The sequence below is a fragment of the Zootoca vivipara genome, chromosome 2, assembly GCF_965207765.1.
Source record: "Zootoca vivipara chromosome 2, rZooViv2.hap1.1, whole genome shotgun sequence".
Taxonomy (NCBI): Eukaryota; Metazoa; Chordata; class Lepidosauria; order Squamata; family Lacertidae; genus Zootoca; species Zootoca vivipara.
In genome coordinates this window covers 2,115,807-2,135,599 of record NC_142584.1, presented here as the reverse complement: position 1 = coordinate 2,135,599, position 19,793 = coordinate 2,115,807, and the positions used below count along the sequence as shown (strand labels likewise).

General features: G+C 47.0%; 1 long non-coding RNA gene across 1 annotated transcript in view; it reads left to right on the top strand.

Annotated features, from left to right (window-relative positions):
- The first annotated feature begins 35 nt into the window (after nt 1-35).
- The window catches only part of LOC148686689 (uncharacterized), a 101,876-nt gene continuing 82,118 nt past the window's right edge, over nt 36-19,793 (top strand). The window contains exon 1 of the long non-coding RNA XR_015948344.1: nt 36-97. This is a non-coding gene — a long non-coding RNA (uncharacterized LOC148686689). The remainder of the gene's footprint in view (nt 98-19,793) is intronic.

Genomic DNA, 19,793 nt, shown 5'->3' with positions numbered 1-19,793 from the left:
AACCTTTTGGATCCTCTCTCCCTCTCCTGGCTTCTAAATATACTCTGCTTTTAGCCCTGATAACTCCCAACCTGGTGTGGAGAATGTGATCACTGGGGTGAGTATGCATGAATATTTTGTGTTTATCCCATTGCTCTGCATTGAGAGTCTTTAGGATTAAGGCAAAAGCATCTTAAATATACCGTAATTTTAATAGGAAGTTCTGACTTCCCACTCCGCTTTCATTCCTGGTCCCAACCCTGTTCATTCACTAAACCTAAGCACTGGGCAGCTACTTCATCCTGGTGTACAGACAAGCTGGTTTTTTGAGGCTGGGAGAGAACAGATGAAATAATGGGGGCTTTGTGACTGCTGTAGGGCAGCAATGTCCAACTGGTGGACCGTGATTCACAGGTAGATCCTGTGGAGATCGTGGTCGATTGTGAGATGCTTTTATGTCTCCTCATTGAAAAAACTGCTGCAAGAATGTTTCCACCCCCGCCCCCCTCATTCTGTCTTACATTGATGTAAAGGTAAAGGTAAAGGGACCCCTGACCATTAGGTCCAGTCGTGACTGACTCTGGGGTTGTGGCGCTCATCTCGCGTTATTGGCCGAGGGAGCTGGTGTACAGCTTCCAGGTCATGTGGCCAGCATGACTAAGCCGCTTCTGGCAAACCAGAGCAGCACATGGAAACGCCGTTTACCTTCCCCCCTATTTATCTACTTGCATTTACAGTAAATTCATCTCCTTTACAGTTGGTGGCTATCTTGGATATATAATTTGCTTTAATTATCCTAGCGGCAGTTACAAAGAGTGCTACATGCCAAGTCACTAGTCTGGCAGCTGCATTCTGGATTAGTTGTAGTGGTAGTCACCTTCAAAGGTAGCCCCACATAGAGTGCATTGCAGTAGTCTAAGCAAGAGATAACCAGTGCATGCACCACTTTGGCGAGACAGTGCATAGGCAGGTAGGGTCTCAGCTGCCATACCAGCTGGTAGACAGCTGCCCTGGGCACAGAACTGACCTCCATGGACAGCTGTGAGTCCAAAATGACTCCCAGGCTGCCCACCTGGTCCTTTAGGGGCACAGTTACCCCATTCAGGACCATGGAATCTCCCACACCTGCCCGCCCCTGTCTCCCAGAAACAGTACTTCCCTGCTGTTGGGATTCAACCTCAATCTGTTAACCTCCATCCACCCCAAGAGGATGGTCACCAGCTTCACTGGACATCATCTGCATATTGGTGAACACCCAGCCTCAACCCCCTGATGATCTCTCCCTGCAGTTTTATATAGATATTGAAAAGCATGGAGGAGAGTGTCTAGTGAGTGTCCAGGGGTCCAAACACCACTTTCTGGGCACGACACAGGAGGAAGGAGCAGAACCACTGCATAACAGTGCTGCTAACTCCTGGCCCTCCTAAGACGGTCCAGGAGGATACTGTGGTTGACAGTATCAAAAGCTGCTGAGAGATCCAGCAGGACAGCTTCCACCTCTATCCCTAACCCACCAGAGATCACCAACCACACAACCAAGGCAGTTTCAGTCCCAGGAGAAGGCCTGAAACCCAATTGGAAGAGGTACAAATAGTCCGCATCCTCCAGGCGTGTCTGGAGTTGCTTCGCGACCCCCCGCTCAATCACCAAATGGAACATTTGAGATGGCCATAGCAGCCGGGTTTGAAGATAGCTTCTTTAAGGGGGAAGCATTCACAACCCCATGGAGCCCATTGCCCAGCCCAGCCTGACTCGCTTTTATGAGCCAGGATCGGCAAGGATCAAGGAGACAGGTGGTTGGTTTCACTCGTCCAAGCAGCCTGTCCATATCCTCAGTGGTAAGAAGTTGAAACTGATCCCATACAACTTGACTAGACAGAACTCTGGTACTCTCCCACCCTGGCCTTGCTACCAAGGTGTTGTATGCCCATCCGCTGAGCTACAGGGCTTGGTGCTAGATAGCATGTGTTGCCTGCAAATGGTCCTGGCTTCAGTCATTGGCATCTGCTGTGAAAGGCTCCTGCCGAAAACCCTGGGTGCCTTCCAGATGTTGTCCCAACCAGTGGTCAGAGAGGATGGAAGTTGTAGTGCACTAACATCTAGAGGGCACATTGTTGATTAGCTCTGGTGCAGATTGCACTGAAGCAGACAGATCAGTAGTGTGACTCAGTAGCTTCCTAGGTTCCTTCATCTGTTGTAGAAAAAGGATTTTCATAAATTTTGTCCTGATGACAGTACTGGGCTGGAGGGGCTTTTATTTCCTGGAGGGTGGGGTGAGGGTGCTGGTGGCAGGTTAGTTATAGTTATCAAGTGTTTGGAAAAACAGGTGCCCCAGACCTTTTCACAGTCCCTTTGGATTCATATTGTTACACATTTGGACTTCCCTAAGCAGTGGTTAGTGATAGACGAATTGTCAAATTTCAGTGTCTCATTTTTACAATCCTAAATTTCTTCAGCACATTTCGGCATTTGCGATAAAAAATCCTTTGAAAATGTTCATCATTATCTTAACTTACACATTTTTGCAAGCACTTTCCCCTAATATAATGTATTGTTGCATGTTACTTTTGCTAATATATGCATTTTCGTGTGCACCTTCCCCCTAGTAAATGGGGGGGGGGTGCATTGCAAAATGCATAGAGCTGTAAATGTCAGTGGATAACTGTATTTTGGTTTGCACATTGTTTCAGGAAATAGGAACCAAACCAGATTTCTCCCACATCCCTAGCAGTGATGAGATATTCAAGGGGCAGAGCTGCCAAGGTTGGGCTTTTTTTGGAGGAGGGAGCAATGGAGGCTTCAATGGGTCTGCTTGCACTACATGGCTTAAAAAACCCCACAACCCAGCAAGGGCATAAGTGGAGCTGAGTGGCATGTATGCTCCTGCCAGGCAACAAATTCACATTAGCTCACTAACATCCAGGCCAGGCACAGGCAAACTCTGCCCGCCAGATGTTTTGGGACTACAACTCCCATAATCCCTGACCACTGGTCCTGTTAGCTAGGGATGATGGGAGTTGTAGTCCCAAAAACATCTGGAGGGCAGAGTTTGCCTATGTCTAATCCAGGCTCTCCCTGACAGGTACAGAGAGAGTATATCACATTTTCATTCAATATGTGTAAAACAAATGGCAAAACTTATCAAATGCAAAGAAAATGTAACAGGCTTGAGCCCCTCCCTGCCCCTTGAGCTTGAGGCCTAAGCCAAAGAGCCTTCCTGAGCCCCTCAGACTGACACTGGTCACATCAGACCTCCAGAAAGTGGCATCTTGTACTCTCCAGATGCATTCAACCTTCAGCTAAATCTCACTCTCTTCCGGAACAGCTGTGTTTCCAGCCTCTCCAGGTCAGCCCCCTCCCCTTGGCTGGAGAAGGGATTCAAAACACTTAAGAAAAGAATGTCCCAATTATTTCCTAGTCATTAGCTCCTTTTGAAGAAACATGTACCTGAGACTGACAAGCAATCTCCCTAAGAAAAGCAAAGTTGCCCAGCCACTATTAACAATCTTTTTTGGGTGTGGATGAGTGTTAAGGGACATTCAAGTGGTGTTGCTGCTTCTCTGGGTTCTAGCAGGGAGACCCAGCAACAGACCATTAGGCAGGGGTCAGCAAACTTTTTCAGCAGGGGGCCGGTCCACTGTCCCTCAGACCTTGTGGGGGGCTGGACTATATTTTGAAAAATAATATGAACGAATTCCTATGCCCCACAAATAAGCCAGAGATGCATTTTAAATAAAAGGACACATTCTACTCATGTAAAAACATGCTGATTCCCGGACTGTCCACGGGCTGGATTTAGAAGGCGATTGGGCCGCATCCGGCCTCCGGGCCTTAGTTTGGGGACCCTGCCATTAGGGGCCAGAAGGCACACAAACTGAGAGTATAGCAAAGAGCAGGTGGCTAATGCCAAGAAGCCAAGCTTAATTCTTATTGAAAGAAACATCCCCCTTTCAGGCTCTTGCTGGTGCAATGAAAGGGCAGCTTTGTCACTCTCTAGGCAGCATGGTGTCCTTTACTCATGCAGTGTGAGTTAAGAGTAAAGGAGGGGGTGGGGGGAGAAGTGTGAGAGAAAAGACCATGTAATGTTTGAAAGTTGTGTCCAGCTTCCACAGCCCTTGCCAATAGCGCCCTTTCCAGCATCTTCCTATCTCACTCTCCTCTGGATCTGGCCATGCATCCTGTGGGATCCTTTTGGGGGGGGGGGGCTGGTCCTCCAGGGGAAGAGAGAGGTGAACTGTACTGAAGACTCTTTATTTTGAAACCAATAACAGGTATTCTACCTTCCAGCCACTAGATGGCATCAAAAACCCATTTCTTTTGAGCCAAACGCCACACACCAAGTGTAGGCCACCCTTTGTGAGTCTGAGGTTGGTTCATGAAGGAGAGGCACCCACAGGGGACTTCCTTAAACCCAGGCAAAGGTAGACCAGAGGTGTTGCATACACCTTTGAAAACTGCCAGTGTGGCTGCTGTTGGAGCCACAATGTCACGATTCAACCACATCCCCCCACCACACCCTGTTTTCTTGCCCACCCTCCTGCAGCTCCTATAAGGTAAAACTGAAATTCTCCCTCACCAGGGGAGGCTAGTCTATGGGGCACTGCCCCCCCCCGCCAGCCAGCTTGTCTTATTTCTTACAAGTGACCTAGAAGTGGCCCTGCCTGTCAGTTTCCTCTTCCTTAGTCCCAGTGTTCAGAGGTGGAGCTAGCTGCTCTGACACCCGGAGCAGTGTGCACCTGGGGGCGGGACAAGCTGCTGGGGGCGGGTCGAGCATCCTGGGGGGCAGGGCAGGGGACGCGTCCTGGGGGGTGAGCCACCCATGACGAGCGTCGGGGGTGGGGGTCAATGTCACACACCCCTCAGGGATGGCACCCACCTTTCTCCGCCTCTGCCACTCTTGACATTGTACAAAGCCAGAACTCAGTTGGTAGAGCCTGAGACTTTTAATCTCAGGGTTGTGGGTTTGAGCCCCAGGCTGCATTGCAGGAAGCTGGACTAGCGGATCCTCATGGTCCCCTTCCAATTCTATAATTCTACCACTTCTATGAACTAGTTGGCTCTGCCTGTCAATGGTCCTGGCACCCCTACTGTTGGCCTCCCTGCTTTCCACCCTACCAGTCCCAGTGGGCACTGCTTGTCACTGCCCCTTGCAAGAGCAGATGGGAGAAAAGGGGTGGCTAATGTGGAGGAGAAGCTCCAACTTCCGTAGCATTGCTCCAAGCTGCACCCATCTGCCCTTCGTCCTCCAGCAACACAGCTAACAAAGCATTTTACACTGCTTTTCTGCCAAGGCACCCACGGAGGCTTACAGTTTTAAGATATTAGAATGAACAAATGCTACAAAATAATTATCAGATCAGCTTCAGGAGTTGATAGCTACTTCACTACTGCCTTCCCGTGGGGCAGAAATGTCTTAAACAGCCCCATGGAAGGTGTGTGTGCATGCAGGGGGTTTCATTAAGGACTCCCCCTGCTTCCCTCATAAACAAGTAGCAAAGCAGTGTGCCTTTTAACACTCCATGTAGTGGGAGGGGGCGTTGCCAATACTTTTGTGGCATGTGGGCACATTTGGAATGCTGTAGACAGGACATTTTGGCACCCGAGGTGAACCACAAAACGGTGCCCCCCCCCTCTCCATCAGGGTAGAAGGGGTGAGTGAAGATCTACATCAGGATCTGCTGCCCCAGTGAATCCTTCCATCCTTCCACTTTACCTTGTCTCATGGGTGGGTCAGTCCTGGCTGTGGAAGTGCCACCATCTTCCCCTGACTAATTTGCTTTCAACAGTTTTTGATCCTGAATTTTAAATTGATATATCCTGTCCTATTGGTATTCACCGATACTACGGTATTACTACGGTATTACTGCTGCTACTGCTAATAGGAACCAATCTCCATATCCTCTCCTCCTCTGTTGGTTGCACTCCCAGGGCACGCACACGCACACAGAGAGGTTATTCACAGGGGTCTGAGCAAAAGTCAGATATGGCAGAATTAAAATGGATCCCCTTGAATTTACAGGAGCTGCCTTCAAAATCAAAGCTTACACTGGTGCCTTTGTTGTTTAGTCGTTTAGTCGTGTCCGACTCTTCGTGACCCCATGGAGCATAGCACGCCAGGCACTCCTGTCTTGCACTGCCTCCCGCAGTTTGGTCAAACTCATGTCCGTAACTTCGAGAACACTGTCCAACCATCTCATCCTCTGTCGTCCCCTTCTCCTAGTGCCCTCCATCTTTCCCAACATCAAGGTCTTTTCCAAGGATTCTTCTCTTCTCATGAGGTGGCCAAAGTATTGGAGCCTCAGCTTCACGATCTGTCCTTCCAGGGAGCACTCAGGGCTGATTTCCTTAAGAATGGATAGGTTTGATCTTCTTGCAGTCCATGGGACTCTCAAGAGTCTCCTCCAGCACCATATTTCAAAAGCATCAATTCTTCGGCGACCAGCCTTCTTTATGGTCCAGCTCTCACTTCCATACATCACTACTGGGAAAACCATAGCTTTAACTATACGGACCTTTGTAGGCAAGGTGATGTCTCTGCTGTTTAAGATGCTGTCTAGGTTTGTCATTGCTTTTTTCCCAAGAAGCAGGCGTCTTTTAATTTCGTGACTGCTGTCACCATCTGCAGTGATCAAGGAGCCCAAGAAAGTAAAGTCTCTTACTGCCTCCATTTCTTCCCCTTCTATTTGCCAGGAGGTGATGGGACCAGTGGCCATGATCTTGGTTTTTTTGATGTTGAGCTTCAGACCATATTTTGCGCTCTCCTCTTTCACCCTCATTAAAAGGTTCTTTAATTCCTCCTCACTTTCTGCCATCAAGGTTGTGTCATCTGCATATCTGAGGTTGTTGATATTTCTTCCGGCAATCTTAATTCCAGCTTGGGATTCATCCAGTCCAGCCTTTCGCATGATGAATTCTGCATATAAGTTAAATAAGCAGGGAGACAATATACAACCTTGTCGTACTCCTTTCCCAATTTTGAACCAATCAGTTGTTCCATATCCAGTTCTAACTGTAGCTTCTTGTCCCACGTAGAGATTTCTCAGGAGACAGATGAGGTGATCAGGCACTCCCATTTCTTTAAGAACTTGCCATAGTTTGCTGTGGTCGACACAGTCAAAGGCTTTTGCATAGTCAATGAAGCAGAAGTAGACGTTTTTCTGGAACTCTCTAGCTTTCTCCATAATCCAGCGCATGTTTGCTATTTGGTCTCTGGTTCCTCTGCCCTTTCGAAATCCAGCTTGCACTTCTGGGAGTTCTCGGTCCACATACTGCCTAAGCCTGCCTTGTAGAATTTTAAGCATAACCTTGCTAGCGTGTGAAATGAGCGCAATTGTGCGGTAGTTGGAGCATTCTTTGGCACTGCCCTTCTTTGGAATTGGGATGTAGACTGATCTTCTCCAATCCTCTGGCCATTGCTGAGTTTTCCAAACTTGCTGGCATATTGGGTGTAGCACCTTAACAGCATCATCTTTTAAAATTTTAAATAGTTCAGCTGGAATATCATCACTTCCACTGGCCTTGTTATTAGCAGTGCTTTCTAAGGCCCATTTGACTTCACTCTCCAAGATGTCTGGCTCAAGGTCAGCAACCACACTACCTGGGGTGTACGAGACCTCCATATCTTTCTGGTATAATACACTGGTGCCTACAGACTGCTTAATACTGTACTGTAGAATAGATAAAGCAAAACCACAGGCCCTGTGCTTGGCGGTGCTGCCCCTCAGCCTCGCCCTCTGAGGATCCCTTTCCTCTCCTCCTGCCAACAATGGAAGCAAGCAGAGGCTGCCATCCAAAGTGAACAGGAAAATCGGGCGGGATCCTGACCACCTTGCAGGTGCGCCCAAGCAAATATTGATGGGTGCATTGGCGCCCATGGGCACTGCATTAATCACCCCCTTAATGGTTTCCGCCCCCCCCCCGCACGGAGGATCCTCTGAGCAAGAGCTGGGACTGAAGTCTGCCAGATGTGTGTGGAGGCTTAAATGGAGGCCTGTTCCCACTTCCCTTTGAAAGGGGGGGTCGTTTTGATGGAGAAAGGCGGGGAGGCGCGGGGGGGGGGGAGAGAAGCCCCTTCCCGGCTGCTGGGAGTCTTCTGCTGCTGCCCCCATGTTAGGACCAGCCCTTCTCTCCTTGTTTTCCACGGCTTTGCCCTGAGTCACGCGGCTCTCCTCGCCTCTTGCTTGTCAGCGTGTGAACAGAATTCTATCTTTCTCCCTCCTCCCCAAAGTGATTTTGCATACACTCCATCCCAGCGCTCTCGCTCTCGCTCTCGCTCTCTCCACGCTCAGCCAGCCTGTCACATCTTTAATCTTTCTGCGATCAGGAGCCTAATTAAATTAGCCAGCTTTGTTATACCTTCTTGTAATCTTATTGCCGGCAAATTGCAGCCTTCACAGAATCCCCAGCGGGTCCCCGAGGGGCCTGTTTGTTGCAGCCCACCACGGATTGCCTTGCCGGGGCTGGCTGGGCGCCCGCCTGGCGAGATGGCCGGCTGGCCTGCAGGGACTCGAGCCCAGTCCTGGCTGCTGCTCTATAAATCAGGAAAGGATGAGGGCGGCTGCTTTCTCTTTCTCTCTCAGTTTAAAGTAAAGGAGTAAACGTCTCTCTCTCTCTCTCTCTCTCTCTCTCACACACACACACACACACTGTGTGTGCATGCAAAGCTCTGTTTACTTCAAGGACATGTATATAGTTTTCACGTCCTAATTTTAACTGCAATTGCTGCAACTTCCTGGAAGTCTTTATTGTTACTTTATTCTGCTATGCTGTCTGGACTAGCACAATATATGCTATTCTTCGTGTGTGTGTGTGTGTGTGTGTGTGTGTGTGTGTGTGTGTGTGTGTTGTGAAAGGCAGGTATGGAGAAAATCTGCATACACACCAGACATTTAATAATAATAACAATAATAATGGGTTAGGTTTCCCCAGTCACTCTGGGCAGCTCCAAGAAGAATAGTAAAAACATGATAAAACATCAAACGTTAAAAACTTCCCTAAACATGGCTGCCTTCAGATGTCTTCTCAAAGTCATATAGTTGTTTATTTCCTTGACATCTGAAGGGGGTTCCACAGGGAGGGTGCCACTACCAAGAAGACCCTCTGCCTTTAAAGCACCCAAAGAATCCTGGGAGCTATAGTTTGTTGGTGCTGGGAATTCTAGCTCTTTGGAGGGTTAACTACAGTTCCCAGGATTCTTTGAGGAAAGGGTGTGCTTTAAACGCATGGTTTGTGTGCAGCCAATGTCTGCTGAGTTCCACACAGGAGATGCTTTGAATCTCCACTGCCTGTTCATGGCAGCAATGTTGGGTAGGGTTTGCCCTCAAGGACAGGCTTGAACTCCCCAATCTCCAGCAGAGAAGGAGAGCTATTTGGATGTATGGAAAGTAAAGAAAGAGGTTCAGTTTTAGCAGTGGCAGAGGAAGGGGAAGAGGAGTGGGGGGGGAGCACACCGCCCCCAGCAGCGCGATTGATCCCAGTGGGGTGCCATCCCAGCTGGCCCCCCGCCCACACTTAGCGCCACGCCCCCAGGACACGTGCCACACTCCCGTGGGCAGCCACCACGCCCCTGGGACGTGCGCCAGCCCCGCCCCCGCCTGCTCTCTGCCCCCTAGTGCTGGAGCATGAAGCTCCGCCACTGAGCTGTAGACAACAGCTGGATGGGTTTGGGTCAACCTGCTATTTGCCCCTGTTGACTGGGGAGGTCCCCTGACCTACAAAAAAAATAAAGGCACCCTGATTGCCACCAACAGAACTCCATGAGTGAATAAGAATGAAGCTTGTCCCTCTCTGCTGTTGTAAAAAATTAGGGTGCACTCACGCAACAGACACACAAACAGAACAATCTCAAAAAGTCATTTTGACTCTCTCAAAATGACCACAAATATTCTTCTGCAGTAGGAGGAAGGAAACGGGGAAAGATTTCCAGTTGTCTTCACACTTGCAAATCCAGTTAATAAAACCACCTTGAATGTAGGGGACTTATTCCCCCCCCCCCACTGCAAATCCAGTCTGGAAAATTTCTGTTAAGCTGAGCAAACTGACAATAGGTGTAAGTTTGTAAAAAGAGATTCAGGAACTAAAGTATTTTCCATCACAAAAGAATGGCCAGTCTGTCCAGGTTACACAATCAGTGACCAGTAATGGGTATCCTGGCAGACAGAAGCGAAGCAACACTCTCAAATTTCTGTGGGAGACTACCTCCTTCTGTGATGTACAGTATGTATGATGTTTTTGGATGGTCTCTGGCTAAGGGGCCGGGCAATTTCAAAAGGCTTTAAAGGTTCCTGCACACTTTTGTTTTGGGTCTCTCCCTCCTTGCAAGGAAGGAAGGAAACTAAGATCTGCCTTGCTTTCTCTGGATCCTGCTTCCATCCATTCATCTCTGACTGATCATAGACTCAGTCCCTTGGATAATTGGGCAGCAAAAACCAAACACCAATTTTTCTACATCACTTCATAGGTCCTATTCTGTGTTTGGTTCCTTGGTCACACTGGAGTGTGATGGGATGTTGGCAATTAGGTTCTTTCCCATAGAACAGGCATCCCCAAACTTCGGCCCTCCAGATGTTTTGGACTACAATTCCCATCTTCCCCAGCCACTGGTCCTGTTAGCTAGGGATCATGGGAGTTGTAGGCCAAAACATCTGGAGGGCCACAGTTTGGGGTTGCCTGCCATAGAATGAGTGCAATATGGAAAGGCTATATGCCAGACAATAGCAAGCAAACCTGGAGCTATATTGCTGATTAGGGAAATGACTGGAATATGCAGAGATGTTGTAAAATGTCCAGAAGAATTTTGCCATCAGGTATATTTCCTGGTTTAGGGCAACAGGTTGCCAAAGTCTTGAATGTTTCTGTCCTGTCTGGCTTGATTTGCAGTCTGGTTCCTTTAAGAGTTGCTACTCTGATTTGCCTCCAGTGAAGGCTTTGGGTGGTTTAGCGCTCAGTCACATTGCCTTGGGAGTCCTGCAGACTGGGACTTCACAAAAATGATCTCTCTCACAGATGTTCCACTCATACTTACACTGCATAATGGAATTCATAGCTTTAAAACTGCACAAACAGTTCCATCGTTGTCGTGGCTGGATGCTTTGCTCCTTGTTTTTTCCATGAAAATGTGAATGTGCAGCATTGTGACAAGAACATAAAATCAGATAACATACATTTATGAGATCATTATTTGAAATAATACAATGGGTTTTAGCAAGATTAGAGGACAGGGACTGCTAACTAGTGGTTCTCCAGATACTGCCAAATTCCATCTCCCATCAGTTTCAACCAGCACAACCGTCAGAGATGATGGGAGTTGTGCAAACGTAGAATGCTTTTCCCCATGAGGCTGAAACAGAATCATAGAATTGTACAGCTGGAAGGGATCTCAAAGATCATCTAGTCCAACCCCCTGCAATGCAGGAATCACAGCTAAAGAGTCCATGACAGATGGTCCTTCAGCTTCTGCTTAAAAACCTCCAAGGAAGGACAGTCCACAACCTCCTGTGGGAGACTGTTCCACAGCCAAACAGCTCTTACTGCCAGAAAGTTCTTCCTGATGTTTAGTCAGAATCTCCTTTCTTGTAACTTGAAGCCATTGGTTCGGGTCCCACCCCCTGGAACAGCAGAAAACAAACTTGTTCCCTCTTCCATGTGACAGCCCTTGAGATATTTAAAGATGGCTAATCTATCCTCTCTCACTCTTCTCTTATCCAGACTAAACATACCCAGCTCCCTCAACTGTTCCTCATAAGGCTTGGTTTCCAGACCCTTGATCATTTTGGTTGCCCCCTCCTCTGTCCATGTTCCAACTTGTCAATATCCTGAAGCATAAGGAAACTTATGTGGCCATCAGAACTGGATTCAAGTGAGGTAGGATAATCAGGAAGCATAGCTGCTAGAGAGTTGCTACCCAATGCTGCTCATCCCCAAACCTTGAGGTTGATCGTGTGTGTGCAATAACCTCAGGCAATTAAGACTGGATTTTGAGAGAGCTTTAGAGAATCTGCTCCGAGCTCAGGCAAGTCACCTCTCAGTGCTGCCTTTGCCAGCATGGGCATCATCAATGACATCACCAACCCATCTGGCAGGTAGCTTCTGCCCAGGGTCAAGTTGAAGCCCAGCAGTTGCCACTGAGCAGATGCAGCTCACTGTGTTGAGATAAGGAGAGTGCTGGAAGAATTCTGCTGGCATACGTGTGCCCAGATTATTGCATCAAATACAGTAATACTTTTTAATTGACTTGGGTGGGAGGGGAGCGTGAACTCTGAAAAGGTGGGTAGCATATTAGCATTTGACTGCAATGGAATCAGTGCTCTTATTCCATGTTCGAGTGTGCGAAAACCCAGAATTATAGGCAGAGACATGATTGTGAACTATCTGCATATCTATCTGCATATTCCAGGATGGAACAGTGGCATGAAAAACAGATTGCATGGCTAAGCATTGGAGCTGCTCTCTGGAAGTCCCTGCATCCCACATTCAGTGAAGTGTATTCAGCTGAGGTTTGCTCATTCACACGCACACACCGGTTGTGAAGTAGCAGCTGGAATCAAACAGATCTTGGCCAGCAGGGGGCAGCATGGAGACATCCTTGGGCTTTGGGACCTGGGTCCTTCTTTCTCCCACATAGACGTCTCCCACCTGAGTCTCATTGTCCCTGAACAAAAGGTTCCTTCTCTCTGTGTCTGGTTTCCAAGCCTGTTAAGGGCTCAGCCAACAATTCCCTGGAGCTCGTTAGTGCTGGGTGCTTTTGAACTCCAGTGCTGCCCCCCCACACCTCCCGTCTAGCTTTCATTCTCTTCCCTTTTCCAACATCAGCGTTCTTTAATGAAAAGAAAAGGGTTGAACGTAAGAAATCCTGAAGTGCCGATAAAACTATCTCTAAGTTCAAGTAATTATGGCAATTTCACAGCACCTGAACACCCAGCTGGAGAGGGAAAGAGAGAGAAACAGGCTAGCAAGGGAAGGTGACGCAGGTGGGGGCTCTGTGGTGGTGGGAGGGTGAGGAGAGAGGGATTGATGAACCTGCCATTATATTTTACATGGAAGAAAGCAGAATTCTCCAATCAATTAGCACATTCCCCAAGACTTCTGCCATGCCCACACAATTCTCTGTGGTCCCTCAGCCACCAATCAGATAACTGAATGCAAATGAGGAGAGGGCTCTTGTCCTTTGCATCACGGCAGTTGGATTTAAGTCCAGGCAATCTAAAGTGATTTAAATCACCAAGAGAAAGGGGACTGTTTAAATCGATTTGAATCCATTTGTCCATTGTGCATTTGATATACCTCTTGGAGCAGCATGTGTGCTAGTTAGTTGCTATAACCTTAAAGCATATTGGTCCGCAATGACTAAGGAATGTGACCTGAACTCTTTGGGCATTAGCACCCTGATGCAGCTTGAGTCGTACGTAAAATAGTACCGGTATTTGCCATGAGACATGTTGCAACAGAATCGGAATGTGCATTCAGATGGATATATAATTATTATTTATACCCAGCCCATCTTGCTGGGTTTCCCCAGCCACACACATGGAAAGGATGCCAATGCATAATATCTTCATGTGGGTGAGCATCTGATTTACAACTGTGGTTCCCAATCCAGAAAGCGAGACACACATGCAAATCCTTCCCCCAAATTCTGATCCCCCTTCCAAAAAACCCCTTTCTTTGTCTTTCCTAAAGACCTTGTTTGGGGATGTAGCTCAGTGGGAGAGCACGGCTTCGCTAAAGACCTTGTTTAATGGAAAGTATTGGAACCAACCCAATACCCAATTTTGGACCTCTTTTCTTTAATACTATAATACCCTCTCTATGCTCAAGTAGGTCCTTTTTGTGCCACAGGTCTTATTCATGCTTGGGTTTTTTTTACTGCCACTGCCTCGATGGGGGATATCCACCATCTTTCTTTCTAGAAAATCTTTATATATTGCCCATATGCTGTAGCTGTTCTTTCTAATGACATGATTATGAAGTCCCTTATGTACCTTAGCTTTGTCATAATATAGGTAGGCATGCCATCCAAACACCAGATTGAATCTTTCTATGTCCAGAGTGTTTGAATTTTTCAGCTCCACCCAGGCTTTCATCCAACAATGCAGGCCGCCTCGTAGTACATCTTCAGGTCTGGGAGTCTGAATCCATTCCTCTGGTTCTTTGCAGGAATTAGAATTTTGTATTTGATCCAGGGCTTTTACCCTGCCAGATGAAATTAGTGATGTCCTTTCCCCATTGCTTAAAGCAGTTGGTGCCATTTATCACTGTTAGGACTTGAAACAAAAATATCATCTTCAGTAAGATGTTCATTTTGATTGCAGATATTCTTCCAAGAAATGAGAGCTTCATTCTATTCCATTTCTTGAGGTCTTTCTTAATTTCTATCCTGGTCTTGGTGTAGTTATCTTGAAATAAGTTCAGATTTCTAGGTGCTAACCAGATTCACAAGTATTTAACTATCTTTTCTGCTTTGATACCAGACCTCTTCTCGAGGTTTTCTTTTCCCATGTTTTGGATTATCATTTTGGTCTTCTCTTTATTGATATAGAAGTTAGCCAGGCTGCCAAAGGCTGTGATGACCTCCAGCACCTTAGTTTTTCAACCAGCAGCTTCATCATCTATAACAAGGAGAATAGCATTCCTGGAAGCCAGAGGAGAATTTGTCTGTCTGTCTAGCTATCCATCCACACATCCATCCATATTCAGTACATATTCAGTTAATGAGCCCTGCCAGTGGAAACCCATGCAAGGTTTTCTGCCACTGCAGTGCCCCCCCCCCATTGGTTTGGTGGGGTTGTCAGGAGAACTCCTTGAACGGCACCTGGAGAAGGCTCATCATTCCATTGAGGAGGCAGGTTGGCCACTGTGAATACAGGATGCAGAACTAGATGGGCTTGGACTGGATCCAGCAAGGCTTTTCTTACAGTCTTGTTCTTACACAGGATGGATTAGGTGTCTGCCTGAAAAAATTATGAATATCTACATCTCAGATATGTTTCTACTATATTGGTGCCATGAAGAATGTGAGTTGAGGTTTTTATGATGCACTCCATGACTATCAATGTGAGTTTACAAGCATATGGTGGATTTTGAGAGTTATCATAGAAAGCACCATGAAGATCTGGGCTTTGGAGCTTTATATTCAATCTACAATGAAACTACGAAGAGCAAGAGTCATGAGCCACGACCATGCAGAGGGAAGGGCTTCAGCTCAGTGGCAGAGCATCTGCTTTGCATGCAGAAGGTCCAAGATTCAATCTACAGCACCTGCAGACAGGGCTGGGAAAGACTTCTGCCTGAAACCCTGCTGGTTGGTACATATAATATTGAGCTTGATAGATAGAGCTGGCTGATGAGGCAGCTTCCTATGAGACATGAATTGTGTGTATATGTGGGGTTCTGTAGTCCACTTGTAAAAATCCTGAGGAAAACGCCAATGCAATTCTGGGCTGCATCAATAGGAGTATAGCATCTAGATCAAGGGAAGTAATACCACTGTATTCTGCTCTGGTCAGACCTCACCTGGAGTACTGTGTCCAGTTCTGGGCACCACAGTTCAAGAAGGATACTGACAAGCTGAAACGTGTCCAGAGGAGGACAACCAAAATGGTCAAAGGCCTGGAAACAATGCCTTATGAGGAACGACTTAGGGAGCTTGGGTATGCTTGGCCTGGAGAAGAGAAGGTTAAGGGGTGATATGATAGCCATGTTCAAATATATAAAAGGATGTCATATAGAAGAGGGTGAAAGGTTGTTTCCTGCTGCTCCAGAGAAGCGGACATGGAGCAATGGATTCAAGCTACAAGAAAGAAGATTCCACCTAAACATTAGGAAGAACTTCCTGACAGTAAGAGCTGTTTGACAGTGGAATTTGCTGCCAAGGAGTGTGGTGGAGTCTCCTTCTTTGGAGGTCTTTAAGCAGAGGCTTGACAGGCATATGTCAAAGAATGCTTTGATGGTGTTTCCTGCTTGGCAGGGGGTTGGACTGGATGGCCCTTGTGGTCTCTTGATTGGTCTATGATTCTATGATTCATGTATATCTGCATTTTTGTGCTCTGGTTGTGCCACAAATTGCTGGATCCATGCTGTTTGCAGGGCAATCACTTGCCGAGGATGCTGAGCACTCAGATAAGATTATTTCCATGTGTTAGGGGAGGTTCCTTTTGAAATAGTGAAGGTGCCTCCATGTGAACCAGGGCTTTGTATCCATGCATATTCCTGCATTGCAGGGGCTTAGACTAGATGACCACCAAGGTGCCTTCTAGCTCTACAATTCTGTCACTCTATGATTTGTACCACAGTGTTGCCACACAGCTTTTTGAGGTCATGGGTATGAACTATTAGGTGTTGAATCTGAGTCCTCTGCATTTTGCATATAAATATCATGTAAATTCAAAAGGAAGTGTGCAGTTCTGCCTAAATTCAGCTTTTTGGCCAGGGAATATAGTAAAAGTCAGATCACTCTTACCCAGGGCTTTTCCTCTGTGGCTACATAACACTTCAAACGCTTTTGGCAGAACCTGGTAGGGCTTCCATGAATCATCCTTTGAACCCCCTGGAGCACCCCCCTGGGATAACATCAGCAGCACCAGCAGGTTAGCCTGGAGGGAGTGATTCTGAGCGAACAAGGCATGTGGGCAGCTCACTTAGGGTTGAATAATACAGGGGAGGTCGGCATGTGTTTGGATAGATGAGGGCAAATTTGCTCCCTAGAGCCAGGTGTGGGAACAAGGAACAGCATTTGATTTACAAGAGATCTAGCTAAATTTATGAGGGTTTTATATATGATGACTTTTAATCTGATACTTTGGCAGAGCCCTGCTGGAGATCAAGACTTAATTCCCTCCAGGGATCTTGTAGATCCCACCTCTATTTTAGAATGTTAGAACTGGCCACAACTGGAGATTTATTTTGTACTGAGTAGACCAGCTTGTGCACCACAGTGAAGGAGATTTTCTTCTGCCTCGATGTGTAGCAGCATCTGCTTCCGCTACTTGTTGGCATCTTTAGCACCAATTCTGTGCCAGGTGCCTGCATCTACTACATTTGAATCAAACCCAAAAGCACATTGGTTCAAATAATCTGAAGGTTGGGGGTGGGGAACTATTTTACTGGCCTGGTAGGGGAAACATGACTTCTATAAAATGATAGAAACATAATGAAATCCTGGAGGGTCATCTTTGAATGCAACCCCCTGCAATGTAGGAAACTCAGCTCAAGCATCCATGACAGATGGCCATCCAACCTCTGCTTAGAAACCTCTAAGGATGAAGAGTCCAGAACCTCCCGAGGGAGATCCATCTTACATGTATAATAAAAAATAAACAACACTTATTTGACCCCTGTTATTTGACACAGAGGAGGAAACCTACAGATACAGTCCAAAAGGCGCACTAGGAGAATTTTAAAAAGCAAGTGGTCCTCACTGAGCTGGTGCAAAAAGATCTTGTCATCCGGAGGAGCCCTGGCTGCCTAGATAAAACATTATAGCCCGCCCCCCCCCTACTTGGAAGTAAGGCCCACTGAACTCAGTGTGGCTTTCTTCAGAGTAGGCACTAGATGCAAGTTAGCAGCACTAGATGACCCCACTCGGCTAGGTCCTGGGGTGGATTTCACCCCGTGCCTTGCAGAGTCAGGCCCAGCTGCCTGATGCTGCCCAAGGGCCCTGCTCCCCTCGACCACATCAGACGGCACTGCTCCACTAAGCGCTGGGGTGGATTGCACCCTGCGCCTTGCAGAGTCACTTCTTACTTCCCTCTGTGGCCCCCTAGTCTCATGCTGTGGCCCATTAATGCAATTTTCACCTGTGGGCCCCATAGAATATCGGGGGGGGGGGGCGGTGGCAAGGCGCCAGCGGTTGCGAAACACTGATCTAGAATACCTTATTTCTACTGTAGGGGCAGATTCAACTTAGTAGTCCCAACAGCAGAAGCTTGTGCAAGGCTTTCCCCACACCTCCTTACATGCCCACTGCATTGGCTTGGGGGTGTGTGTGTGTCAGACATCCCCCGGAATAGCACGAGTGGTAAAGAGAGGGCACATCATTCCCTCAGGCAAGCAGAAATACTTCAGCTGACAGAGCAACCTGCTCAGAGCTGTGTTGAATTCTTCCCATTGTGTCCAGGCAGGTCCACTTGCTTGAATCACCTTGTCATTCCTGCATGATTCCTGATTGGCTAGAATCCGAAAGAAGGAGGGGGGGGGAAGCTAAGAAAATGAATTGATGTTGAAGCAACAGTAGATTCCCTAATGAATGCAAAACAATTTAGCTATTTCTTGTTGCTGCCTCTCATAATATTGATTCCCACATGGTTTACAATGTATATTAAAAGAAAAACTATTATAATGAAGCAATTGAAATAAAAAACAAATTAGAGAACTAAAATGAATAAAAGAACCAAAACAGCAGTGAAGTGCATTTCCATAGTTCAAAATACAGCACCCTCCTAATTCTGAAAATACAACCCATCAAAATACCTGTGAGGTATCTTAGCCTGATCCCTAAAAGTTAAGAGAGATAGAGCAACAGGTAAACTTTCAATGGTAGAATTCATTGGGAAAGAAGAAGAAAGAAGAAGAAGAAGAAGAAGAAGAAGAAGAAGAAGAAGAAGAAGAAGAAGAAGAAGAAGAAGAAGAAGAAGAATGAAGAAGTCGTCAGTCGTCTCTGGAGGGTGGCATTATAAGAGGTCCTCAGTGGAAGACCTTCATGTTCGGACAGAGTGAACCAGTAAGTGAACCTTAAGTGAACCAGTAACCAGTGCAGAGCTCTCCAAACTGCTAAGGTATCTTCCCAGTGTGCCATCTTGGACCGCTGTGTTTCAAAGTAATTGCAGCTTCAGAACCACCTTCAAGGGCTGCCCTACATACAATGCATTATAGTAGTCTAAATGGAATATTACCTTATCATGAATCAATGTTGCCAGCCTGTCCCAGGAGAGGCTTCAGCTGACATTCAAGTCCAAGTTGAACATCCCATGCCACCACCCCCTACCCCCATGACCCCCTCCACCTCTTCCCCCTTTTTTCTTCCTAATGTAACCCTAATGTCTCAACAAATGAAGCTGACCTATAGAAAATGTAACTTGAAAAAAAAGACATTGCACATACTTTTGTAAACCAAGAAATCTTTACAGTAACTGGAAAAACAACAGCAACATCCCAAGTGGAAAAGTTACATCAAGAAGTACTGGAAATCAGCAAACCTGATCATAGAATCCTAGAATCATAGAGTTGGAAGAGACCCCAAGGGCCATCCAGTCCAACCCCCTGCCAAGCAGGAAACACCATCAAAGCATTCTTGACATATGGCTGTCAAGCCTCTGCTTCAAGACCTCCCAAGAAGGAAACTCGCTCCACCACACTCCTTGGCAGCAAATCCCACTGCCAAACAGCTCTTACTGTCAGGAAGTTCTTCCAAATGTTGAGGTGGAATCTTCTTTCTTGTAGTTTGAATCCATTGCTCCGTGTCCACTTCTCTGGAGCAGCAGAAAACAATCTTTCTCCCTCCTCCATATGACATCCTTTCATAGGAGTGCCACGTGATCAGGGACACATTCAAATCTGGCAAAAACACTCAAGGAGTGTGCAAAGCAGGGCTGCTGAGGGGCATGGGCTGCACTCTGGTACAGTATTAGGTTCCTCATACCTGTTGGCCATTGCTGAGCTCAGGCCAAGGATTGTCCCACCTGATTTAGATGGAGAGACAGAGAAGAGCATCCTTCCTGTTGTTTTGTGAATGGGTGAAAATCCCCCTTGTCCCGAAACCTTGCATTGCTTGGTCATTTGGGACATATGCCCCCCCCCCAACATTAAATTTAAAAATAGCA